The sequence below is a fragment of the Pleurodeles waltl genome, chromosome 1_2, assembly GCF_031143425.1.
Source record: "Pleurodeles waltl isolate 20211129_DDA chromosome 1_2, aPleWal1.hap1.20221129, whole genome shotgun sequence".
Classification (NCBI taxonomy): Eukaryota; Metazoa; Chordata; class Amphibia; order Caudata; family Salamandridae; genus Pleurodeles; species Pleurodeles waltl.
Window position 1 is genome coordinate 334,875,836 of NC_090437.1, and position 27,328 is coordinate 334,903,163.

A 27,328-nucleotide genomic window follows, 5' to 3' on the forward strand; every position below is an offset into this window, starting at 1 on the left:
TTATCACTCACCACCAGGGTCGTAATGAGGGCCTCTGTCTTGAACTCAAAAGATAGACAGGTGAGTTAGAAAAAGTAATGATTGCCAGTGTGAACTGTTTTGCAAAGTACAGGCTGAATTGACTTACCTGTTTAAAAACGTAGTAATTGCTCACACAAGCCAATAAGTGGACCCACACCCAGGGCCAGAGTGGGAAACTAAAACAGCCCTGGCAAATGTTGTTAGGCCAGCCACCAGTGGTGGCTGGTGAAATTTGAAATTGGTGGGGCGTAAAATGAAACCATCATTTTTCCATTAGTGAGCAAACAGGCTTTCAGGGTAAGGAAAGCCTAAAGATGCATGTGCAGGCTGCAGCCTTTGTAATGCAATAGGGCAAGACTTTTAGGGAAACATGGTGACTTGACAGGACTGGGCTAGTAACAACTAGGGATGAATAAAATTAGTAAAATTTGCTTTTATATAGTTAGGCACAATCATGGGAAAATTATGGGAAAATATGCAGAACTGCATTAAATACAAATGAAGCATTTAGTACATGCATCACCACCTCCAGTTTTGATGCAATGACACATTTCATGCAAAAAAAAAGACCAAGAACACAAGTGCTGCATCAAAAGCAGGTTGCATTCTCATTGTTCTGAGTTGTTCCCACTCTATAATTCTGCTGCAAATGAATCATAATTACACAACATGGCTTAATGGTCTAATTTTGGGAATTTCACAGAACAAGTGTAATGTGAAATTCTCAATATTTTGCCACATAGATGAAATTTGACACAAGCTTAGTATCACTGGTGCAGACTAAAATCATAAGTTTTAATAATCAGAAGAGGACAAGCTAAAGAAGCTACCTAGTGCTAACGTCCGAAGTGTGTGTGATGCATTTTTGTGTATGTTATCAGTGTGGCAGGTGGATAAGTATAATTTAAAGAGAGTAATGGAGGCCCATGGGTTCTATTTTGAAAGTCCATGGCCTGTCCATGTGCATAAGCTGGGGATGAGGTTGCTTTTGCAGAAGGTGGAAATGTATTTCTGACATTCCTGAGGCATGAGGAAGGAGATCTAGACAGGGAAGCAGGGAGAGAGTAGAGGGGCACCTTTAGAAATTCGATTAGGTCCTTTTGCTGAGAGGGACTGCTAGAAAGTCTTCCGGAAGCACAGACACTTAGAAGATAGTTTGGATGGTGGTGGGGGGGGTGGGGGATTTGGGGACTGCAGTCTGCTGTTCACAGTGAGAAGTATCTTTTACTTGAGGCCATCCTTTTGGCTCTTTCCTGATGACTTAAGGGTGGCTGTTCATAGACAGGTGATTAAAGTTTGCACCTCTTTGTGTTTCTGTTGTGGGTACCCTGGGATGCAAACTACCCTGGTGTGGGTAGCACAGGAACTACCTGAGCTCAGCTTTGTCATAGCCCTGACAGCTTTTGTGCAAGGGGCAGGTAGTGACTGTATTGATTATAGAACAATCTGTATTACCTACGTGTCATTGTGTTGCCTGCAAGACCTTACTGGTCTGGATTGAGTTTGGAATACAAAAGGAAAAATTAGCACATGGCCGTCATCTGGGTGTGGGTTTACACTTACTCAGTAATTTATTAGTTACCTTCTGTAATGACTTGAACAAGCCAATAAACAATTAAATTTAACCCTGCCTAGAGGGATCCCAGATGATTATGTTAAAGCATGTGTTCCCCTTATCACTTTTGTTTAGAAGCGATACATATTTAGGTACACTTGTGACCTGTGTTTTTGTTACCATCTTCCTCTGCAGCAAGTAAATACACAATTAGGGTTTACTGTTCCAAATCTCCCCGGGGAGAGAGCATGATTTTGCAAACTATGGATGCACATTGCAGGCCATACCTCGCTCCATCAGTGAGGTATACGGCAAACACATGCAGCACAGACACGCACATTAAACACAAACCAGCACAACTCAAACTCCCAGAAGCACAATCATCACAGACAGGTTGAACATAAAACCTCTAACGAACACACTAAACAGACAAGACACAAAATAGTCACAAACATAAAAAAAACAGAGTGACATGTTCTCCATCACCATAAGCACACTGGGATCACTCCCTCACTCAGGCCAGCATGCCATGTCATCACAAACACACCCATCAAGAGTCACCAAACACGCCAACAGCCCTCTCACAAACATACAAGATGGAGTCACTCACAGCTCCTCCTCTTTTCACGCGTAACCTTCGTATCTCAGACACACGCACCCAGAACCGCCATTAATTTAAAAAAAATACACCACTTAGGCCACGTCAGAAATGGTAATCTTAAACCCCATTATGACAGCCACATTCATATCATCCACACTCTTCTTCACCCCCACACTGCTTATATAAATGTCATCTATAGCTCAAACAGACAGGAATTCCCACTTCTAGAAAAAAAAGATCAAGCTTGAAGCACACAAACGTGTGCAAGAGCAAAGAAACGGTGTTTGTGTAGTAAGTCTGTGCTGTCACCTGAGGAGAAATTAGAAGTACAATAGTAGTTGCAAATAAACAAGTTGTAAGGAGTGCTGTGCGCAGAAAACATCGGCTACAGTGACAGGAACCAGCAAAGACCAGACAACCATCAGTCGCACAAAGACACAATAATGGTGATATCAAAACCACACTACCCGCAGACAACAATAAAAATAAATAACACAATAAAAGGTGTAATCTGTAAAGCGTATTAGGTACAGTGTTTACTTTGTCACTGGGTGTCTGTCTTGTCATGCCAGTAAAGCGTTCTGAAACATAATGCATCCTTTGCTTGTGCAGTCGTTGTACACTTCATGTGAAAATGGTTTGCAAGTATCCAGCATTGGAACCTTTATATTTCCAATAGCATGGAGTCATCTGGCAATTCTCCGTGTTTCCAGACACCAATGAATACCCTACAGGTAGGCTTCCTGCACTTCCCGCTTTTCCAGCTTGCTGCCTCTGGCTTGGGAGCGGTCCTTCTCCATTTCTCAATTCCTCTTCACCTTTCATGCTCTATGCCCGGCCCTGATGTCCGTTCTACTGAGCCCAATCTTTGCAACCCTCCCTATGCCCTTTCTATATTGTCAAAGTCATCGATCTCCTGCTGGGACAGGAAGGTTTGGTGGGGTCCAGTGCCATTGGTGTTTAACCATGTGGATTTGAAGGAGTGCAGGCCTGCAGTCAGGAGACACTCACTGGGGAGCAGACTTGAGAACAATGTGAGGGTGACTGGGAAGTAAGATGACTAAATGTATTTGTAAGCCAGGAGAGTGGGAGGTGAAACAGTGTGTGTGATAAAGACTTATGCATTTGTTTTTCGTCTAAGGCATGTTTATTATGTGCAGTTACTTTAAGGTGATGGGCAAATAAAGTTTAGGCACATCCCGCCTCCATTCACCCCACGTGCCTACACATATTGAGCTTGGGCTAAGCAGAAAGTCTGTCTGGTTTGCCAGACTCTTTTCTTGTACCTGAGGCAAACTCGAGTCACACTCCCTGAAGTCTCCATCTCAAGGCACAGGCACAGCGATGCACTAAAGGACCAGTGCAGAAAGCAGGAAGCAGGACGAGCGCAGCGGAATCGTATAATCAAAACTTTGCAAACTCCAATGCCTTGCTTCCACCTGAAGCCTCTAATCCCACCCTCTCACAACTCATCACAGGATGAGGTGGGAGTCAGTGAGGCTTGACCCCACCCTGTGACGATTGGTAAAAAGGGTTGGGTGGCTTGGCTGCAGTCTCTGATTGACGTGTAGCCTGTAGTGCTACAGGGCTTCCCCCTCAAGCGCCCTGGGGCTAACTTTCCACCCACATCATCAGGAGGTGGAGCTTAGACTCAGGGACATTGATTTTGCCGAGCTGATTACCTCACAGGCCTCAGGGCTGAGAGCTCGTCAGCCCGGCAGATTGTGATTAACGGCAGGCTGAGCAGCCTGCTGATGACTGCAACATCGGATAAGGATTACAACATGAGCAGAGTGCGACTGAGATAAGTGCTGTTGAAGAGCTGCCCTCAGTTTATCTTTATTTTTTAACAGTTACTAAAAACATGAAAAAACATTTTGGTGGAAAAATAAAGGAGGCGGAGCCCCAGCGCCCACTTAGGACGAGCCGCCACTGCCAGCCACTGTACAGCGTGCAGTGAGTAAGAGCAGCAACTGAGACTCACCACTACAATAGGGTTGGGAGCTTCCTCCAAGAACATTTGGCAAAAAAATGGCAAAAGTGATGCATTCTACAACACATTTTTCAGTATATATTCAACTCTATTAGATTTTAAAGCATAGTAAATAAGGACCTTACAGTGTAACAGGCAACAACAATGATTGTTGGGGCCCTTCTATGATTACCTCACTATCACCATCCAACAGTGCCACTCATCTCTTCCTGGCCCCTCTCTCACATGTATTTAATCTGCATTGCAGTGCCTCTCACACCGGTGTAGGGCGTCGGAACACTTTACATCCCACACATATACAGAGATAATGAATCATACATGTGTAAATCAGTGTATAGAAAATGTTACATAAGACAAAAGGGAATACCAGGGGTAGGATTTACATTTCATCCATACAGGTAGCCATTTTTTACAAGTGTTGGTCTGGAGAAGCTCAAATCCCAACACAGTAGTTGGGGTTGGATTTACTATTAAGAATGTATTTCTACCAAAACCAGTTTTAGCAACATTAGGGTAAGGAAAGACTGGGGAAATCATACCTTTCAAACCTGTACCATACAGATTGCATGCAAACCTTTGAAGGCAGTTCTAATATGCTATATTACGATTGTAAACTATGAACTGCACGTTAGTACAGTAGCCCAATCCACCATGATATATCTATCCCAAACTCTGGGCTTGATTCCGAGGCCGGCGGGCGGCGGTCACCGCCCGCCTGGCGGGAACCGCCATATGGCCGCTCCGCGGTCGAAAGACCGCGGAGGCCATTCAGGCTTTCCCGCTGGGCTGGCGGGCGACCGCCAGGAGGCCGCCCGCCAGCCCAGCGGGAAACCCCTCCCCACGAGGAAGCCGGCTCCGAATGGAGCCGGCGGAGTGGGTATGTGCGACGGGTGCAGTTTGCACCCATCGCGTATTTCAGTGTCTGCATTGCAGACACTGAAATACTTTGTGGGGCCCTCTTACGGGGGCCCCTGCAGTGCCCATGCCATGGGCATGGGCACTGCAGGGGCCCCCAGGGGCCCCGCGGCACCCCCTACCGCCATCCTGTTCCTGGCGGGAGACCTGCCAGGAACAGGATGGCGGTAGGGGGTGTCAGAATCCCCATGGCGGCGGAGCGCGCTCCGCCGCCATGGAGGATTCTGTAGGGCAGTGGTAAACCGGCGGGAGACCGCCGGTTTACCCTTTCTGGCCCCGGCTGAACCGCCGCGGTCAGAATGCCCTTGGGAGCACCGCCAGCCTGTTGGCGGTGCTCCCGTGGTCGGTGACCCTGGCGGTCACCGGCCGCCAGGGTCAGAATGACCCCCTCTATCTCTTCCAGCACTACAAAAAGATACACCTAGTTCATGATATTAAATATCTGCTCCATGTCTACTGAGGCCTCTGTAGGAAATGTTGCCTGTAGCAGATCTTCCTTCGAGACATAAAAGAGATGCTGACCATTTACCACTGTATTTTTGGGCATTATGAAGACTTATTGGTCAAGATGATCATGTCGGTTATTATTTTGCACAGACTCTTATAAACCAGATCGAGCATTGTGCGGTTCTCGGTGAGAAGAGCAGTAACCCACTGAGCTATGCACATTAAATATAGTTCTGTGATCTGCATGGTACACGTTCTTTGCAGCAGGCATATCAACCCTCTGCGCTACTTTAGAGGAGTCAAAACTGCTGATAGACAAAACTCCGATTTTTTCCCAGCAGGAAGATTATTCATCAGGTATATTAACTTTGACACTTTTATTGTTACCTAAAAACTGCTGACTATACTAGGAACTCACACACCCAAATGGGTGTCATGCTTCATCATCGGACAAGCTCCTCGTCAGACCGGCGCTGCAATGTCTGACGGGCACCACCCTTCCGGGGGGCTCTTTGCCGGAGATCTTTTCTCGATGATGCCACTCTATCCCGCAAATGAGTAGGGAGGAAGAAAATGGGGAGAGTTCAAAGAAAGAAAAAATAAAAATGGCTCAGGACCCTGATGAGTACTTAACTTTATTCTATTTATGTAGGGTGAAGGCCAAGATTAAAATATAGATCAGGAGAGTGAGATAGAGATAATGCTCTGTCACTCTCTAACTGTATTTCTAATAGCGGTGGGTCAGATAATTATGGGACCTACCTCAAAATCGGGTCGACATGTTTCGCGTCTTCGTGGTCCATGTGGATCCAATGACGCTTCTTCAGGACCTAATATAAAAGACTTCTCCAACTACAAGCTAAATTGGCTATCATATATCAGCGCTGACAGTCAAACAAAATTTTTTTTTTTATCGTCAGTCACTTACTTAAGTCTATTGTGACCCTTAGTGTAATTCCTATTCGTCACCCCTCCCACATTGAGTTAGGGCTTTATGGGTTCACGCGGGCCATTAGTCAGGTTCAGTTAACACACTGTGTATAGAGCCTGGCAGTGGGCGGCTACACCTGCCCCTGGACGCGCTCCCTCCCTAACTCAATGTGGGAGGGGTGACGAATAGGAATTACACTAAGGGTCACAATAGACTTAAGTAAGTGACTGACGATAAAAAAAAAAAAATTTGTTTGACTGTCAGCGCTGATATATGATAGCCAATTTAGCTTGTAGTTGGAGAAGTCTTTTATATTAGGTCCTGAAGAAGCGTCATTGGATCCACATGGACCACGAAGACGCGAAACATGTCGACCCGATTTTGAGGTAGGTCCCATAATTATCTGACCCACCGCTATTAGAAATACAGTTAGAGAGTGACAGAGCATTATCTCTATCTCACTCTCCTGATCTATATTTTAATCTTGGCCTTCACCCTACATAGATAGAATAAAGTTAAGTACTCATCAGGGTCCTGAGCCATTTTTATTTTTTCTTTCTTTGAACTCTCCCCATTTTCTTCCTCCCTACTCATTTGCGGGATAGAGTGGCATCATCGAGAAAAGATCTCCGGCAAAGAGCCCCCCGGAAGGGTGGTGCCCGTCAGACATTGCAGCGCCGGTCTGACGAGGAGCTTGTCCGATGATGAAGCATGACACCCATTTGGGTGTGTGAGGACTCTTGCTCCTAGTAAATAGGACTCCAGAGTACTCGTCCTGTCTTCCCTTATGACCTAGGAACAGTGTATTTCAGTAGTTGTAACTGTCATTGGAGGGTATACACTGGACCTTTAATCCTCCATATCCCCTTTATTTTTGATGTATACTAGGAACTCTGCAGCAAGAGTGTGTAGTGAGTGATTATGCTTGCTAGGTCTGCCGATTTTGTTACTGGAGGCCAAAATCGCAGTGCTGCTGCAAAGCCGGGCCCCAGTAACAAAACTGCCCCCCACCCCTCCAGCCTCCCAGGAAAACGCCAGTAGCCCGGTATTGCCAGTCCAGCCTTGCCCGCACCTATGCTAATTCCTGCCCTTTATCTTTCCTGTGCTGCTGAAATCCTGCGGTAGTGTGGAAACTGTACCTGAAATGCTAGAACACTGTATGATATTGAAACTGTCGCCATAGTGTTGTAACACTGTAGTTGGTGTGGGAACAGTAGTAATTGACTATAACCTCAAAGTCGTATTTAGTGGAATCTTGTACCGGAACCTTCATTATTATTTGTTTTATCATTTTTTTGCTGTGATATTAAATACATTCTCTTTTACTAAGACAAGCACTGGGCTAAACAGTGAGTTATTGTGTATGTTGTTTGACAGTTTGAGTTCTAAGTCTCCACCCCACACACTCCCTACTAAAGAAGCCTTTGACTACTTGCCCTTGCTGTCCTGAGAGGTAAGTGCCGAAGAGGCAAATTTGGTGCAGTATGCAGAGTCAGAGTGACAAATTATCTCAACCATCACAACTGTGGCCCAGTAGACCATGTTTGCCCTGTGACCTGACCACCCAAACAGGGTCTGATATTCTACCTCTCACTTAGGAGCGGTCTTGCAATTAACGTGCTCTTGCTTGTAAGTAGGTGCCTTCAAATTTGCAAATACCACATGGGTGCTGGCACTCCTCTGAGAGACATCTGGTGAAGCAGAGTTCATGGTCTGATGTAACAAAGTGCTCACACACCACCAAACTCTAAATGATGTCCTTTGTCCATAAAGAAATGCTTAATGATATCCTTATGGGTGTGAAGTATAGCTGGATTTCCTGCTCATGTTGCTGAGCTGCTGACAGAGAACCAACAGTTCAGCAGGGACCAGAAATCATCCATGTCAAAGCTTTCGCTCCTCCACCCCGTCAAAGTGAAGTTGGCAAGGAAGTGGAAAAAACTAAGAAGATTGCAATCCTCCAGAATATATGTCATAAATATGTGCAGTAGGTGCGACAGGACAGGCAATGAGATGGTGGGATCTCTATGCAGGTCAGTTTGTGTCACTGGTTTCCCATAATGGTGGAAAAGCTTCACCATCTAACCTAATTTTTCATTTTTTGCAAAAATCATCAAAAGCATATATACTTGTGCAGAGCATAAATGACCACATATACAGGATAGAGACATGAAACAATGCAGAAAACAATCATGAGTGGCCATAGGAATCTACCACGGCATGATCCATTGGGAAGGAAGAAGGGTGTGATAGCGGGGCAGGGGCAACATACAGCAAGAGCAGGGGGCAATTCCATGTGGGGAGCTGAGTTGTCAAATGCATTCAATTTAGGCAGCATCACCATCCGGGGCATCACTATTGAGAGTTACCAAATAGACACTTTAAGGCTGCCAGGTACCCTTGGGTCTGGAAAACGGAGGTTGCAACACAGCCTAAACCTCGCTGGTAGAGTCACAGTAGACCAACGTCTGTGGTGGGGGTTCTACGGCTGCCCCAAATATAGGGCTATCAGGCCCTTGGCCAACAGAAGCACACTTGCAGTGAAGCATCTAGTGCTAGGCTGGAGAGGTTTGACATATCCTAGAAGAGCCTGCAAGGGATAAGGCTCAACTGTGAGGTCCCTCATTGCTGCTAGTGTGGCGAGGACCTGTGCCTAGTAGATTTGGATGGCAGGCAGGTCCATGAAAGATGCATAAAATCTGCACGGTCTGTACTGCACTTCGGACATTTATGTGATTGTGAGGAGTACATTTTTTCCAGCCCTAGCGGGGTCATGTATGCCCAGGGTAGGAACTCGAAATAAAGTAGCTTATCTCTGTGGTTCGGGGAGAAGAGTTTTGTTTGCATGCCGCAGTAGTGCCATACCTTGTCTGGAAGTGGTTGTCCCAGGCCACGATCCCAAGCCCTCTGGGCCCTTTCAGTGCCCGGCAATTTCATGGTTAGGCAAGTGTGGTAGAGCTAGGAAATGTCTTGTCTGCTGACGTGATTACTAGTGTCAGTGGGGGGCATTTGTCTGGGGCCACTGTGTAGGATAGTATTCTATCATGTAATGTGCCCTGCAGCCATCTAAGGATGAAGTGATCCAGGAGACTCCCCAGTTGGATGTAGTATTTAACTTTAACAGTACTTCTGCTGGTCCTACCTTCACCCTGTGCTTTGCTTCTGATACTAGCTAGCTGAACTTGATCTAAGCCATGAGGGAAGTTATGATTAATGATGCCCTATGTGACTGGCACACACAGATCTGGGGAAGAAGAAATCTGCTTAAAAAAATGGCCTGTTCTGATTAAAATCATTTGGCATGTATTTGATTAACGTTGTCAAGTGCGTAAGAAATTAATCAGAGCATGCGCATTAGAACATAGGGAATTGTTTATAAAGATTTGGCGTAAGATAGTGCCACAAGTCCTTTTGCTGTGTTGAAAGGGCAGGAATGCACTGTATTTGCAAGATACAGTGCATTCCTGTCCTTTTCAGCCAGCACTGGCTAACAATTTGGTGCCTACTGCTGATGCAGACACTCTTGCACCATGGTGTAAGGTAGTCTGGTTTGTTGGCATGATTGTTTTTGTGCAGGAAGGGGTACCTTCCTACAAAAAAAAAAAAATCCATGGACGTGTTTTCTTCGTTCTGTGTGTGCTGCAGAATGAAGCACACATAGAAAGAGGAAAAACAAGGGGAAATAAAACATTTCTCCTTATTACACCTTTTCTGGGGAGGCGTAAGATTTTGGTACTGCCGCAGGTTTACGTGATTTTGTAAATCAGGGGCACTGTCAAAATTCATGGGTGTTGCATGGGAACACCCACCGCAACACCCACGGAACGCCTCCTTGGCACAGAGTAAGGCAAAGCAGCGCTTTTCACTGCCTTGCCTTACTCTATATCTACGCAGGGTGGCTTTGTGTCGCCTCATAGATATGATGAAAAAGGCCTGCACCACCGGAGCATCATAAGAAGTGGGTTCATAAAAAGTGAAGCTCTGGAGCCCCATAGACTGTACCCTCCCCTGTCCCAACTGAATGCTGGCTCCTGAAACAGCAGAAAGCTGACCAAAAGCCAAGGCAGAATCCTAGCGTCGAAGTCATGGTAAGTTTATCCTTAGAGTTCTCCCTGTGTAGTAGTGAGAAAGGAAGTTACCCTCAGTGGAAACCGAGGGGGAGGAGGAAAACATGCCTGTTTTGTCTGGAAGAGCCATGTCTTGAGGTTCTTCAGAAGTCAATGAGGGAGGAGAGGTTCTGGGGTTTTGCAGGAGGTCATTTCAGGCTTTGGCTGTGAGGTATGAGAAGGAGTTTCCTCAGCTTCTGGCCTTCGTGATGCGAGGGAGGTTTTCTCTTGCCTGGGATGCACATTCAATGTGCCTGGTGGGTTTTTAAAAGTTGAGGCAGTGGTTGAGGTAGGCTAGACCAGTGTTGTGGATTGATCTGTAGGCATGGGTGAGTATCTTCAACATACATTTTAACTGGACTGGGAGCCAGTGGAGATTGTTGAGGTGTGGAAAGATGTGGTTATTTTGCAGGATGTTCAAGATGAGTCTGGCAGTGGCAGTCTGGGCGTCAGTGTAGAATATTGGCCCGAAGTAGAAAGCATTTCTGCAGTACTTGTGATAAGAGCCTGGGTGACTGTTTGTCTGGTGTTAAGTGGGAGCTACTTTAAAATCTTGTGAAGCATTCACAGGATGTGGAAGCATGATGAGGCAACGTCGTTGATCTGTCCGATTATGGAAAGGTTGGTGTCCAAGATGATCCTGAGGATCTTGATATAGTCCTTAGGGGTAAGTGGGGGGCCAAGTTCAGAGGGCCACCAAGAGGCGTCCCAGGGGTTGTGGCTGTTGCCAAAGATAAGAACTTCAGTTTTGTCTGTGTTGAGCTGAAGGCAGTTGTTTTTTATTCAAGCAGGAACGTCACTCATGCAGTTGTCAAAGTTTGCTTTAGTGGTGCTGGTTGAATTATTAAGGAGGGGGTATGAGCTGTGAGTCATCAACGTGGGATACTATGTTGATGCCGTGGGCCCTGATGATGTCCTTGAGAGGGGTCATGTTGTTGTTGAAGAGTGTTGAACTGAACGACAATCCTTGAGGGACTCCGCAAAAGAGTTTCTTGTGTTTCTGAAGTGTAGGGGGGACGTTTAACTCATTGAGTTCTGTCTGTGAGGAAGGGAAATATCCACTTGAGGGCTAGTCTCCAGATACAGAAGCGTTGAAGCTTTCTCATGAGTGAGTTGTGCGAGACCGTATTGAAAGCAGCAGAGAGGTCAAGGAGGATGATAGCAGCCGTTTCGCCTCAGTCTAGGATGTTTCTGTGTCAAAACTCTCTTTATTAATTTTATGCATATATCAGATATCAGCAGATTGTACATCTTAAATCCCTTCATCGCATAACAGAGGAGTTATTGGAATCATCAGTTTCTATCCTGTCAGGGAATCTTCCATTAAACAATATAGATTCTTCTTAGATTGCTGTCAAATAAGTCGCATCATTGAACAAACGTTTCTCCTCAGTCGAAGATGCTTTTGATGTAGTTGGTGTCCACAATGAAGGCTGGTTCTGTGCTTTGGTTGGCGTGGATGCCAGATTGAAAGCTGTCTAAGAGTTGATGGTGTTCTAGGTGGTCTGTGAGTGGAATATTGATTGCTTTCTCATTGACTTTAGCTGGAAAAGGCAGGAGCGAAATGGGTCTATAGCTACTGAGGGTGTTGGGGTCCCCAGTTGATTTCTTCATTAGGGTGTTGACTTCTGAATTTTCCCAACAAGATGGGGAGGTGGCGGCGGTTATGAAGGTGGCCTAGTGTCTGTGACACCTTGTGTGAGTGTTTATATTTATATGAAATAGGCTGATTTCAGAACGTCTGCCTTGGGCCTCATTCTACTAAAAGCATTCCTTCATTTTCCCTTTTTGGAGTGAAATAGCCACCCCTTGCCCCTATATCTCCCAGTGAAGGGGCTTGGCACACAGAAAGTGAATATCTACTTACTTATAGAGATCGAACTAATTTATGTTCTGCCAAAATCCGGGTAGCGAAAGTAAGTATGTGTGGTTTAGCATTTATATGACCAAACTGTCAACCCCCTACAACGGTTCTCAAAGTACGGCCCGCGGGCTGCCAGCGGCCCCACGGACCTAGCTTGGCGGCCCGCGAGACGCACACCAAACGCCACATCATAATGGCAGCAGTATGTAAACATAGAAGAGGGCCGCGGGAGCATCCTCCCGCGGCCCTCCTCTATGTTTACATACGGCGGCCATTGTTTATGGCGTTGCCCTGACGATCCTGGAAGCCAAAGCCCCATAAAAGTCAGCGCTTGCAGCTAACTTTTATGGGGCTTTGGTCGTCTGCTTCCTGTCACCGGCTCCATGTCTGCTGCCCGCCTGCCTGCCTGCTGTTCCACATTTGTGGCATCTTTACAGTGCTTTGAGTCAGGTAAGGCTCTTTGGTTATTTATTTATTTGTTTTTAATGTAGTGTGTGTTACTGGGGTAGGCGTGAGAGCAGATTGCGCTGTGTGTGTGCGCTGTGTGTGTGTGTTACTGGGGTAGGGGTGAGAGCAGATGGCGCTGTGTGTGTGCGCGCTGTGTTTGTTACTGGGGTGGGGTGAGAGCAGATGGCGCTGTATGTGTGCGCGCTGTGTGTGTTACTGGGGTAGGGGTGAGAGCAGATGGCGCTGTGTGTGTGCGCGCTCTGTGTGTTACTGGGGTAGGGGTGAGAGCAGATGGCGCTGTGTGTGTGCGCTGTGTGTGTGTGTTACTGGGGTGGGGTGAGAGCAGATGGCGCTGTGTGCAGATGGCGCAGTGTGTGTTACTGGGGTAGGGGTGAGAGCAGATGGCGCTGTGTGTGTGCGCGCTGTGTGTGTTACTGGGGTAGGGGTGAGAGCAGATGGCGCTGTGTGTGCGCTGTGTGTGTGTGTTACTGGGGTGGGGTGAGAGCAGATGGCGCTGTGTGCAGATGGCGCAGTGTGTGTTACTGGGGTAGGGGTGAGAGCAGATGGCGCTGTGTGTGTTACTGGGGTAGGGGTGAGAGCAGATGGCGCTGTGTGCAGATGGCGCTGTGTGTGTTACTGGGGTAGGGGTGGGAGCAGATGGCGCTGTGTGTGTTACTGGGGTAGGGGTGAGAGCAGATGGCGCTGTGTGCAGATGGCGCTGTGTGTGTTACTGGGGTAGGGGTGGGAGCAGATGGCGCTGTGTGCAGATGGCGCAGTGTGTGTTACTGGGGTAGGGGTGAGAGCAGATGGCGCTGTGTGCAGATGGCGCTGTGTGTGTTACTGGGGAAGGGGTGGGAGCAGATGGCGCTGTGTGTGTTACTGGGGTAGGGGTGAGAGCAGATGGCGCTGTGTGCAGATGGCGCTGTGTGTGTTACTGGGGTAGGGGTGGGAGCAGATGGCGCTGTGTGCAGATGGCGCAGTGTGTGTTACTGGGGTAGGGGTGAGAGCAGATGGCGCTGTGTGTGTTACTGGGGTAGGGGTGAGAGCAGATGGCGCTGTGTGCAGATGGCGCTGTGTGTGTTACTGGGGTAGGGGTGGGAGCAGATGGCGCTGTGTGCAGATGGCGCAGTGTGTGTTACTGGGGTAGGGGTGAGAGCAGATGGCGCTGTGTGCAGATGGCGCTGTGTGTGTTACTGGGGTAGGGGTGGGAGCAGATGGCACTGTGTGCAGATGGCGCAGTGTGTGTTACTGGGGTAGGGGTGAGAGCAGATGGCGCTGTGTGTGTTACTGGGGTAGGGGTGGGAGCAGATGGCGCTGTGTGCAGATGGCGCAGTGTGTGTTACTGGGTAGGGGTGAGAGCAGATGGCGCTGTGTGTGTTACTGGGGTAGGGGTGAGGGCAGATGGCGCTGTGTGTGTGCGCGCTGTGTGTGTTACTGGGGTAGGGGTGAGAGCAGATGGCGCTGTATGTGTGCGCGCTGTGTGTGTTACTGGGGTAGGGGTGAGAGCAGATGGCGCTGTATGTGTGCGTGCTGTGTGTGTTACTGGGGTAGGGGCATTGTTTTGAAAAAGGGGGTGGGGTGGTTGTTACCCCTCTAAGCCCCGCCCCCTCTAAGCCCCGCCCCCCGCTGTCACTTCAGTGCGGCCCTCGGCCGCAAACCATACTGCAATTTTGGCCCCCGAGAAAAAGTTTGTGAGTACCCATGCCCTAGGACCTACCACACTTGCTGGCATGTACTGGTTGCACTTCTTTGTGTTTGCCCATTAGGCCTCCTAGGCTGCATCCCAAGAGAAGGAATGGCCACCAAGTAGCAGGATGTTTGGAAGAGGGAAAGATGGAAAACTGGTAAAACTAAGGGCCTTATTTATGAAAAGTGGTACTGCACCCAGTGCAGCACCATTTTTCTTGCACCCCTAAGATACGGTGCACCATGGTGGTAGCATACTGTGGCGCAGAGGGTTACAAAGTGGTGCAATGCACACATTGTAAATTTGGTCTGGTGATTTTGGCCTTGTGGGCCACATTAAGATTAAAAAATGATGCTAATGTGGCACAAGGAGGCGCTAGGGGCTCTTAAATCTGCCCCTAAATGAGAGCGAAGCAGCAGTAAAACAGCGATGAGAATGAACCAGTGCAGGAAGTATTCGCGAGCCGTTTATTTCAGACATAAAAGAAGAGAAAGTGAGGGGACAAACTGGTTGGATTGTGGCAATAAGGAAAACATTGTCAAAATATCTAAACTGCCGCCAGAATATGAAAGAACACAATAAAGCCCAAAAAGATTTACTGTCCCATGGTGTGTAGCAAATCGCTTTAGATATTTGTTGCTTGCAAAGAGATTTAAAATTGGAAATTATGTAAAAAAAAGTTAGACACTAGTGAATTCCAGAGTTACAGGAAACACAACTGTTTTTTGATTTGTTCAAGTAGAAAGAAAAACAGTTGAACGCCTCTGCAATTTCCAAATTCTGCAGAACTCAGCAGACCACCAGGGGCAAGCATTTGTTGTGGATCCATTTCATTTTTTGTGCTGCATTCTGGAAGCTGCTGTCCTGCAATAATACTTTGAAAAATAAAACATCTAGGGCCATATTTACAAGGCCCTGTAGGGCAGGGCGGTGCAGCAAATGCCTTGCTGCACCGACCTGCGCCACAGGGAAACGGCAGAAATGCACCATATCTACAAGACACCACACATTTCTGTCCTCTCCCCATACACTGGCACAGAAATAACTGCCTTGTCCCAGTGCAGGTACCCTTGCACCATAGTGCAAGGGTGCCTGCATTGTGAGGATGATTGTTTTTATACAGGAAGTAACATCTTCCTGCACAAAAACAATCAATGGAGGGTTTTTTCCTTCTCTGTTTGCTGCAGAATGCAACAGACATAGAAAGAGGAATAAAAGGGGAGAAATAAAGATATTTCTCCCCGTTGGGTTACTCTTACTCCACCCCCGGTGTGGTGTAGGCGCTTTTGACGCATTGCCAGGATTACAAAACTATCTACCATGCCATCAAAGGTCAAGCAGAGTGGCTTTGCATGGGCTTGTAGATAGGGGTCAGCAGCCTGTGCTGATGGTGCATCACTAAACGTGTGCGCATTGGCTGTGCAGGCTGCTAGTAAATGTGGGCCCTAGTCCCAATACTCCATGATGACACAAGCTATGCACCTGGAGCGACTTCAGAGCTCTAATTACCACAGAAACATTGACTTATTATAAAGGTGTTGAATATATACAGCAAGTGAGCTTGGGCGAATTTTGAATTACACATGCGAAATTCCAGAAATTTCTCAACATATTGCTTTACATGATTTCATAACGTTTTTACCAGCAGGATACTGGTTCACACAGAAATGTCACTTAAAGAGGCATTGTTTTCCCCATTCAGTCTTCTGTCAGTATTTGGCATGATTTTTTATGCAAAGTATGCTTTCATATGAAAAAAGGCACGCAAAATACCAACAAACTGCATTTTACGCTAAAAGTGACATTGCCCATAATTGTTTTGTAGTCTCATGACAAAAAATACAGAATTTGTCACATGCCGAATATTAGCTAGCCACCTTATAGCTCTGTGTCCTCATAAAGGTACTGGGACTGCTGGATCATGCCTCTCTGTGGTCTCAGTGCTCCTCTATGACTTTCAATATACTAATAATGTACAGTTTTGGAGTACGTTTTGCCCTATAAAACAGAATTGACTGTGCTTTACAGCACCTGAAACTACAAGAGTTATTCCTACAGGCTCCCATCTAGAATTTGTCACAAGGGGAAGGTCATGTTAAATTTGCAATAAATGGATATCCGCACATTTAACCTGAATTTATATTTAGAGAAAAAAGGAGAGAATGATTTATACACTTTAGTCTCTTTTCAAACACTACGGCCCATATTTATGAAAAATGCCGCTCAATAGCACTAGCGCAGTTGTGCTAAATTTTTTTAAATGCTAGCTAACGCCATTCCCTAACATCATCTGTGCGTCATGTTTATAAAATGGTGCATGATGGCACTAAAGAATGTCTAGCGTCTCAAAAAAAGAAGCTAGCCAGTGACGGATGGCATTAGGGGAAATGGCACTAATGGGTCAAAAATTATGTTAGGCTGATTAGCGGCAACATTTCTGCCACTACTCAGCCTAGCATAATTTTGTGATGCATAAGCAGCCAAAAAATTACTCCTGTCTACGTATAGACAGGAGTCATTACCCTACCCCATTGTCCACCACTTGGGACCAGTGTCCCCAGGGCAAGCTCAAAACACCCAGTGCCAGCCATGGGGCCCCATGTGGGGGCCCCCAGTGGCACACCACACACATACACATACATTTACCTGCAACTTGCCTGGGATGGACTCCCTCCTCCTGTAGTGTCCCTGTGGTGTGGGTGGTGGTGATGCTGGGGGTTGGGGTGGGTATCTCTGTGCCCATTCCATGGTGTTCCCCTATGGAAATGGGCCTACCTGTACATTAACAGGTGGTCTAACAAGGCATTAAATAATGGTGTAAGCGGGCTTAGCGCCATTATTTAAGTCTGCCTCCCACTTGTGCGTCAGGTGTTAAATATGGCACTGGTGGGGGCTAGCGTCATTTTTAGAACGGGTACACCTACCTTGCATCTCATTGACACAAAGTGGGTTGGCGCTTCCTAGAAATGGCACTAACTGGTCAAAATATAAATATGGAGATAAGTTAGCACCGCTTTAGCATCAAAATTAATGACGCTAAGGCGACGCTAACCTTCCATAAATATGGGCCTAAATTTGCGGTAATGTCGTGAATATCTGCTGCAGAAACATGTATTACCAGAATCATGGCATTACTTGGAATGGCTGATGAAACTGTAAACTAGTGCCACAGTAAAGAATCACAACCTGGGCTCTTCAAGGCTGTTCATGTTTTCCCAATATTTAGAGCTGGGCAATTATATTTCCAGTCTGCATGACTCTAACCAGGGTGATTCATGAATATATTACTGCACACACCCTGCAGACAAAATGACCTGGTGCAATGTTTGCCATTCAGACCAGTGGCACAGAGTCATATTGTAAATCACATTAGGCAGTAAGGAGCAGCGAGTGCTATTAGTGTTGTTTACAGCCAAAATAAATCTAGAACTAAATGTACGCAAATAGGCACTAATGCTTCCTCTGGGACTCCCATACACATTTAACTTTCTATGACCTTTAAAGAAAATTGTTCATTTCTTTGAAACCAACATCAGAAAAAATGCGCAGGCTGACCTTCTTTCCTGCTAAATAATAAAGAAATGGTGCCACCTCGTGTAATGAAAGGGTAGTGCTGCCTATGCTACCATATGTATAACATATACCAATATTTTCTTTCTTTCCATAGATGAATTTAAGTTTTTGACGATAGAGCAGGAGCATCAAGGTCAGTCAGTCAGTCAGTCAAAGTATTTTATTTCGATAAATAAATATCATAAAAAGACATAAAAACAGTACAATCAAATATTACAGGCAATCAACAATTCATATTATCTACAATGTTTAAAAAGGGGGGTCAGTAAAATAAAACATCCTAAAAACATCATTTAACGTGAAACATTAATATTCTCCCAGATTCGCAAAAATTACCTTTCCTATAAAAAGTTAATTAATCACTCAATTCATTACAATAAAATAATCGGATTGATGGCGAACTTCTTTTTATTAACCCTAACAGCTTCCACTAAAAAACTAGCAACATGGAACATAATCCTAGGGGTCTGCAATAACTGTAAGAACAAGAGGGCAGGTTTGGCCTGTATAAACCCCTCCTCCTTTAAAATTGGGAACAAATATTTATTTCTTAAGGCCGCGTAATGGTCACAAAATAACAAAAAATGCATTGTATTCAGGATCGAAAAATTATCACAATTACACAGCGTTCCTTTTTCCGGAGGAGACCAGGTTTGAAAGTGGCCAAGAGTTAGATGGATCAGGTTAAACCGAAAACGTGTAAGTAGAAACCGGTGGAAGGGTTGATTTACAATAGACAAATATAATTCAGGTCCCACATAAGTACTCAAAATGATACTGGCCCGCACCGATGGTTTCTCATATTCAGCTTGTTCTCTTTCTAAACATAACAGATCTTTCATCATGCTTTTAATCAATCCAATATCTTTAACAGTTATTGATTCCGGGGAGTAAAAAAGATCCGATCTCCCTAATCTAACAAAACTATTTTTGATATAAACTAGCCACGCTATTTTATTTACTTTATCCAGCTGCAGGCAATCTTTTAAAATAGAGTGGTTGAGCGGAATTTCTTGATTCAGCCAGATCTTTAGCCAGGCTAGAACGGGGGCCAGTTTGATCAAGTCTGAAATGTAGCCCACACCCAATTCAGTATGGACAATGTGTGTGGAAGTAGACTGGGGAAGAGAGAGAACCGATCTTAAAAAATTATTTTCCGTGATCTGTATACTTTCCATAGAGCAATAGCCCCATATCGCACTTCCATGCGTTGCTATTGCAAGGCATTTTGCTTCATAAATTTTTAGCAAACTAACAATTGGCCTCGCCCCGAGTTTATTCATAAAACCCCGAAGAGCAGAAGACGACTTTACAAGGGCAACATTTCTATTTTTTATCTGGGGGCCCCAGGAACCTTTCTCATCGAAAGTGATCCCTAAGTATGGAAATATTGCTACTCTACACAGTTCTTGCCTCCCACAAGTAAACATTTTGGGGAGTTTATTTTTATTACCCTTACCCATGATCATAATCTGGGACTTTTTAACGTTGATCTTTAAATCCAGGGAAGTCATAAAAACCTCAAAGGCGTCCAATAATCGTTGAAGACCAACACCAGTACGAGAAAGCAGGACAGCATCGTCCGCGTATAGGAGAACCGGAATACCGAGTTCTCCTATCCGTGGGGTGTCCTGGGTAGCATCTTTTAGTGTGGATTCCAAGGCATTTATATAAATAGTAAAAAGGAGGGGAGCCAGAATGCACCCCTGCCTGACTCCCCTTTCTGAGTTAAAGTGGCTAGTGCATCGCCCCGCAGTAGTAACTCTAACAGAAGCTGTTAGGTCAGTATGTAAATCTACTAAGAGGTTAACAAGTCCCATGTCAAGTCAGATTTTCCATAATTTAGATCGATTTACAAGATCAAAGGCTAACGAGAGGTCCATGAACCCCAGATACATGGAACCCTCCTTCGCCTTCGTGTATTTCTCTATTAATAAATACAAATTCAAGCCTAGATCTATAGTACTCCTTTTAGGTCTAAAACCATACTGCACATCTGCTAGGACCCCTTTCTCTGTTAACCAATCGTTCAGTTTATTTAGAATAACTCAACCTAAAATTTTCACTGAGGAATCAATCAGTGAAATCGGCCTGTAACAAGATGGGTCTTGCCTATTACCCTTTTTAAACACTGGTATAATTATAGATTTCTTCCAGGAAGACGGGATTTTATCAAATGCAAGATTATTAAAAACCTTGCATAATACCTTAGACCAAAATTTCGGAAAACTTTTAAAAACGTCCCCAGGTACCCCATCTGGGCCCGGGGCTTTGTTTTTTGTGATTAAGTCTATAGCCCTTTCAACCTCTGCAACTGCAAAAATAACTGCATCCTTGTCAGGGGAGATTTCCCCAACTTCATCTGCTAAAATTCCACCAGGAGGACCAATATTAGAGTATATCTGACTAAAGTGTTTTATCCAGCCCTCATCTGGAATGTTTGCCTCTATAGGAGTATTGGTTTCATCAGAAAAAAAGGGCTGATTTATTATTTTCCAGAATAAACCACTGTTTTTTAGGGTATCTGGATCCAAGAGTTGAGCCAAGGCGTTATCTTTCAGAGTCCTTTTCCTCTCTAGAATAGTTATTTTATACACTTTCCTAGCATTTACTATTTTTGATCGATCTTTAGGAATAGTTTTTAATGCCTTTAGTAGTACACCATGTGCTTTAGAGCATTCCTTATCAAACCATCTATTGCCCTCTAGCGCCTTCTGGCTAGATTTAGCCTGGAGATTACAATTAATTTCCAAGCAAATCTGATCAAATGCTACTATAACCTCCTTAGGATCTGGATTTTCCGCTAGACATATAGAGATTTCATCCTCCACTTTAGATAAAACCTCCTGAAAAAAGGTTTCAGGGACTATTTTTGTCCACTTCAACCTACGATTCTGGTCTTTGACTTTAAGGTTCAAGCCCCCACTCTCTGCGACTAATTTGAGAGAAATCAGTTCAGTGTTCTTAAAAACAAGTACAACAGGATTATGATCACTAAAAACTGACACCTCAGTACAATAATTTACAACACTATTTAACAAAAAGGAAGACAAATAAATATAATCTATAATAGTACCATTTTCTTTGCCCTTAAACGTAGGGGACCTACTATTCCCGTCTCCACAGCCAGACTCATATAAATTCCATTTAGCGAGGAAAAACTCAAGATAATCCCCCTGCCTAGTATGTTCTGGATGAGCAGTTGAGGAAAAGGGAGGGCCTTCCTCATCCCTCCTAATACATGGTAGGGTACATGGATGTATGTTAAAGTCCCCTAGTAATATTAACTCAAAAGTATTAACATTTATACTATAGACTGACAAAAATTTATCCAAGTCATCCAGGTTTTGACTGGTACAATCATTAGCATGCGAGTTATAAAAATTTATAAAAAGGATCTTACCCTTATCCTGGGTGGAAAGCTCAACAATTAGACAATTTACTGAACCCGAGGGGCATTGAGTTAAGGTGCCTTTCATATCCAGTTTAAAAAGGCTTAATAGTCCCCCCTTAGGTCTTCCTGCCACACTGTTTGTAGCTGGAATGCAAAAATGACAAAAGCCATCTAAAGAAAAGCTATTCGTTTGATCCCAGGTCTCTTGTAAAGCAATGACATCAAAAGATTTTAATATCCTTTCCCATTCGGCTATCCCAGACTTACTCTTTAAACCAGCAATGTTCCATGTAGCAATCTTGATGGACGATGCTGAAGACTGGGAAGAATTTCCCAAGACATTTGGCAGTCAATCATTTTCCTCCATAGAAGATAAGGCAGCATACCGATTGTGAAGAGGTAAAGTGTTAACGGTCTGCCTGTAAGTCAGCTGATGACGACTTGACTCCCCCCTAATTTGAGACCGGGACATATTTACAAATACATTCGGGGTACAGGCATCCATACCTCTTCCGTTCTCATTTGAACATTGCCCTTGCACATACAACGAGCGACATTGAGTATTGGCCCCATGATTATAAAAAAAGCCAAGAGGTCTAGTTAGAACCGCATTTTCTAGAGTTGGCAAAATTGCAGCTCTCAGAAGCACTGTTGCCACGTGTTGTGGGTGTTTAAAATTTATAATAATACAGTCTCCACCTCTATTTTTAGGGCCATTGCCAATCCAGCTAACTCTGCGGATAAATAAAATGTCATTTGCAAGGGCACAAGGAAATCCACAGTTCTTATTCAACCAAGCAAGCGTCTTGTTTTTAAGAGCAGGATATGTTTCTATCCCAGAACCATTCAAGCACAAGTCAACCTCTGGGACATTTGTTAGAACCACAGTATATGGTGCACAATCTGGCGGGAGATTAATAGAATTATGTCGCCTAGTTATACTTCTTCTATCAATGACTGTCCCTCCTATAGTGTCCTGAGTACTCCTTTGTATTGATCGTGGTCGACTAAAAGTATTTTGTGCACTAGCCGACCCTACTGGCGATGTAGACGAGGATGAGGCAGTCGGCACACTTACAGTCGGTGGGGCCTGAACAGTAGCCCCCAAGCCCTCCACCCTATTACTGACTATAGAGTGTGTAACTGAACCCACTGGGTGGTTATCCATAGAGCCTATTGAGTCTAAGTGAGTACTCAGTGGAACAGTGGACCGAGTCAGACAAGATTCTACAAGGCCTTCCAATCTAGTAACCCTAAGAAGCACTAATTCTACCTTGGCCACCAGGGGACTGATCAGTACTTCCAATTTAGATTCAAAAATTGTAACCAGAAGATCAATTTGACTTGAGTGCAGCCTAGTCCCCTCAATAATATTGGTGGGCTCAGGGACATTTCCCCTATTGGTAGCTGTTGGGCCAGCTTTTTTTGGCTTCCGACACCCTGCTTTCTTGACAGGCCCCTTCCTACAGGCACGTACCGCTCTCCTAGTGGGAGATGGAGTAAGAGGAGACCTTAATGGTAATGTCCGATCCTGTACTTGAATAGGTTCGGAACAACAAACCTGCTCTACCACAGAAACATCAATATTTAAATCGTTCTCATTGTTGGAAATAGTCGAGACCCTCTGAGACATTGATGTAGGGGGTAAGCACTGCCTTATGGGAGATGTTTCTGGACTAACCCTACTTAATGATGATCTCCTATCTTTGTTAATTTTACTAACTACTTTAAAAAGATAGTTATCCAAGGTCTTTGAGTCATTATTTGTAGCCATTTTAGAAGACCTCAGTTTGGACATGATGGGAGCAGCGAAGTCATCGATTATCTAGTGGAAATATTCCTCAATGAATTGACTGGTTGCCTATTTATCAAAATGCCCCCACAACAATACACGTCAGCCGGTTATATCGTACATAAAACAAACATTAATGTTATTAGCTGCTTACGTTACTGTCAGCCCAAGGACCAAGGTACTCTATGTCAAAAGACCTCGACAATAGTCCATGGCCCTGCCCTGCCTCCTCCTGCCCCGGACGGCCACAGACGGCCCGCCCTTTGCCCGGGCTTCGCCCGGCGCGTCCCGCGAAGCGGGCCTCTGGGCGATTTGTAGGCGCCTCCTGGCGCTGGCGCCGCGTCAGAGCCGCGCGCCGCCGCTGAGGCTACCGGGAGTTGAAGTCCCGGGGCAGCGACGCGGGAGATGGTACTTGCTGGCGCTGTAATGGCAGCCCTGGACTCTTGGCGGTAGCGGTGGCAGTGATGACAGGGGTGGCGTGGTTCAGGTGAGTTCAAAGCAGCTTCCCCCCCGCTCCGCCGGCCTCTGGGCGATTTGTAGGTGCCTCCTGGCGCTGGCGCCGCGTCAGAGATGCGCGCAGCCGCTGAGGCTACCGGGAGTTGAAGTCCCGGGGCGGCGACGCGGGAGGTGGTACTTGCTGGCGCGGTAATGGCAGCCCTGGACTCTTGGCGGTAGCGGTGGCAGTGATGACAGGGGTGGCGTGGTTCAGATGAGTTCAAAGCAGCTTCCCCCCCGCTCCGCCGGCCTCTGGGCGATTTGTAGGCGCCTCCTGGCGCTGGCGCCGTGTCAGAGCCACGCGCCGCCGCTGAGGCTACCGGGAGTTGAAGTCCCGGGGCGGCGACGCGGGAGATGGTACTTGCTGGCGCGGTAATGGCAGCCCTGGACTCTTGGCGGTAGCGGTGGCAGTAATGACAGGGGTGGCGTAGTTCAGGTGAGTTCAAAGCAGCTTCCCCCCCGCTCTGCCGGCCTCTGGGCGATTTGTAGGCGCCTCCTGGCGCTGGCGCCGCGTCAGAGCCGCGCGCCGCCACTGAGGCTACCGGGAGTTGAAGTCCCGGGGCGGCGACGCTGGAGATGGTACTTGCTGGCGTGGTAATGGCAGCCCTGGACTCTTGGCGGTAGCGGTGGCAGTGATGACAGGGGTGGCGTGGTTCAGGTGAGTTCAAAGCAGCTTCCCCCCCGCTCCGCCGGCCTCTGGGCGATTTGTAGGCTCCTCCTGGCGCTGGCGCCGCGTCAGAGCCGCGCGCCGCCGCTGAGGCTACCGGGAGTTGAAGTACCGGGGCGGCGACGCGGGAGATGGTACTTGCTGGCGCGGTAATGGCAGCCCTGGACTCTTGGCGGTAGCGGTGGCAGTGATGACAGGGGTGGCGTGGTTCAGGTGAGTTCAAAGCAGCTTCAAGAGCATCAAGGTCATCCTGACTGTTCAACTCAATGCCAGCTCTAAAACCGAGGAGGCTGCCGGCAGTTTACCTATGCCTGATCACTATTTGGGCTCAATAACTCCCTCTACTGATTAATGCTCGATTTTTATCAGCGTTGACACGTCATTCAATCTCAGTGGATTCTAAAAAAGAGTTCATTTCATTACAGTACAATTACTGGTGCAATGTGCGAGATATATGAACTTTTTTCCATGATTTTTCCAGTCTACGAAATCACCGTAGCACTCATATTGTTTGGCGTCTCCCGATGACTCAAAGTAAAAACTAGAATGGCGGCTATTGTGAAGATTACCACATACACCGAAGCCCAGCTCAGGGCGATAAAATGAAACTAGCAGACAAGAAGATGGTAACTCTCTCAATGAGCTGTTCGGAATGTACTGGTAACTTCAGCTCGAACTGCCATATGGGCAAGTGGAATTATGGGATTATGTGAAATTATGTGGCGCCCTCATTCTCTGCGAATTATGAAGTTGCTGCACTGGCCTTATTCGATTCTGTGGCAGCGGCTTTGTGAGGCCTTGCATGGCTTGATAAATCTAGAGTAACTCAAGGTAGGGAGGTGTTCCATGGGGTGTGCGTGGGTGTCCCCACACATACACCAATGGATTTTCCCATATTTACCATTAGTTGTAGATTTGGGAATGCGTCAAAATGCTATGCCTCACTGGGTGAGGTGTGACTGGGAGAAATATCTTTATTTATGCTCGTTTTTTCCTCTTTCTATGTGTGCTACATTATGTATCACACATAAAAAGAGGAAAATGCCTCTCATGATTATTTGTAGGAAGGAAGGTGTCCCTTCCTGCACAAAAAAATCCTGCTTACTATTCAGTCACCCTTGCACCATGGTGAAAAAAGTGAACCAGCACTAGGAAAGGACAGGAATGTACTGTATAATGGTAAATACGATGCGATCCTGCCCTCTCTCTTTCACGCAGCACAGCAAGGTGGCTTACTGCGTTGCATTAAAACTTCATAAATATGGGCTTTGATTTGCTGTAGTGGCCATATAATCAGCCATCTGCTGCATAATTTGTATATTTTACAACACAATTGAACAAAAATAATATTTGTAGCTCAAATTTATCAACATATATACTAAAGAATAAGCTTTATTTATGATCCTACATAGTGGTAGACCCTTTGCAAATGTTAACTGGTCACCTTTCTGCAATTGAGTGATGTATTCAGGTGATAAAGTGCTACTATTGAGATAGATAGCAATAATGTGCGTTAAAATAAGAAAATAGAAAAATAATAGCACCAGCTCGGAGCAGGCGTTAAAAGGGGGCACACCATTGTTTACAATGGGCCCCTGTGTGCTGTTCAGGGTTAGTGCTAAAATTTTGGTGCTAACCCTGAGCAGTACAGCAATAGCGTCAAAAATGTTAATGCTATTGCCCCCTACCCTGCGCTACGGTGCACTGTATCTTAGCTACCCCACACACATGGTGATGGAAGGGGCCGCTAAGGGGGGCAAGAAAAGTGGCACTGCACTGTGTGCAGTGCCACTTTTCTTAAATCAGGCCATAAGTCTTTTTTCTTCTTTCGCATCCTAGAAACAAATCGCATTTATCCATTAAAGGGAAGATTTTTTTTTCATGTGGACCAACATGGGGCTAGTGCTATTATCGTACTGGACCTATTGACGGCATACAACAGTGTTGACAAACAGTGCTTCTCATACACCTGCTTCCTCACACTAGGATTTTAGACACCTCTTTTTTTTGTTACTTAGAATTCCCTAGGCCAATCTTTTCCAGTGAGTAGCTTGTGAGCTACTGGTAGCTCTCCAGCCACCTGTAAGTAGCTCTCTTGCGTGCAGTTAAGGCAAATAAATTAGAGGCTTCTCCTTAGTTGAATTAACATAAAAATCTTTAAAATGTAAATGTGTATTCGAAAATAAAAATGTGTGTATTTTCAGAACTCTTAACCTCATGTTTGGAGAAAAAAAATTTAATTTCCAAAATATATTTAAAGCTATCTGAGTGATAAATCATGTGGTGCTGGGGAGGCATATTACTCTTATTATACCTTTGGTTCTAGGGGGATTTCCAACAAGGGCTGTTATGTATTACCCATGTACTGGCATTGCAAATAGATAAAGCCTGTTTTGCATTACTATTGGCACCCTGCCTGATGCACAGAGGTGACCACTGCTGTCAATCTTGTGTAGTCTGGCTGCTTATGTAATCTTGTCCGATGTGGTGTCTATACAAGACTAATAATATTAGTAGCTCGGCATGATTTTCATTGAAGATAGGTAGCTTTTGTTATAAAAAAGGCTGGAGACCCCTGCCCTAGAAAAAAAGCAAGGTAAACCCCACAGCCACGTAACTCATCAAATTTGTTACTTTTTTTATTATCTGCTATTCACTAGCCAAAAGGCAGAGTTAAAAAAAATGACATTACTAAGTATCACTTCACCTCTTAGAAAAGCCCAAAATATTTTTCAGCTTTATCAAGCTACCTAGGTGCTCGAGATGTTTGACTGATACTTTTTTCATGGCCTAATATTAAATCCTGCCTCAACAAAAATAGTAGGAACTCAACTTCTGAT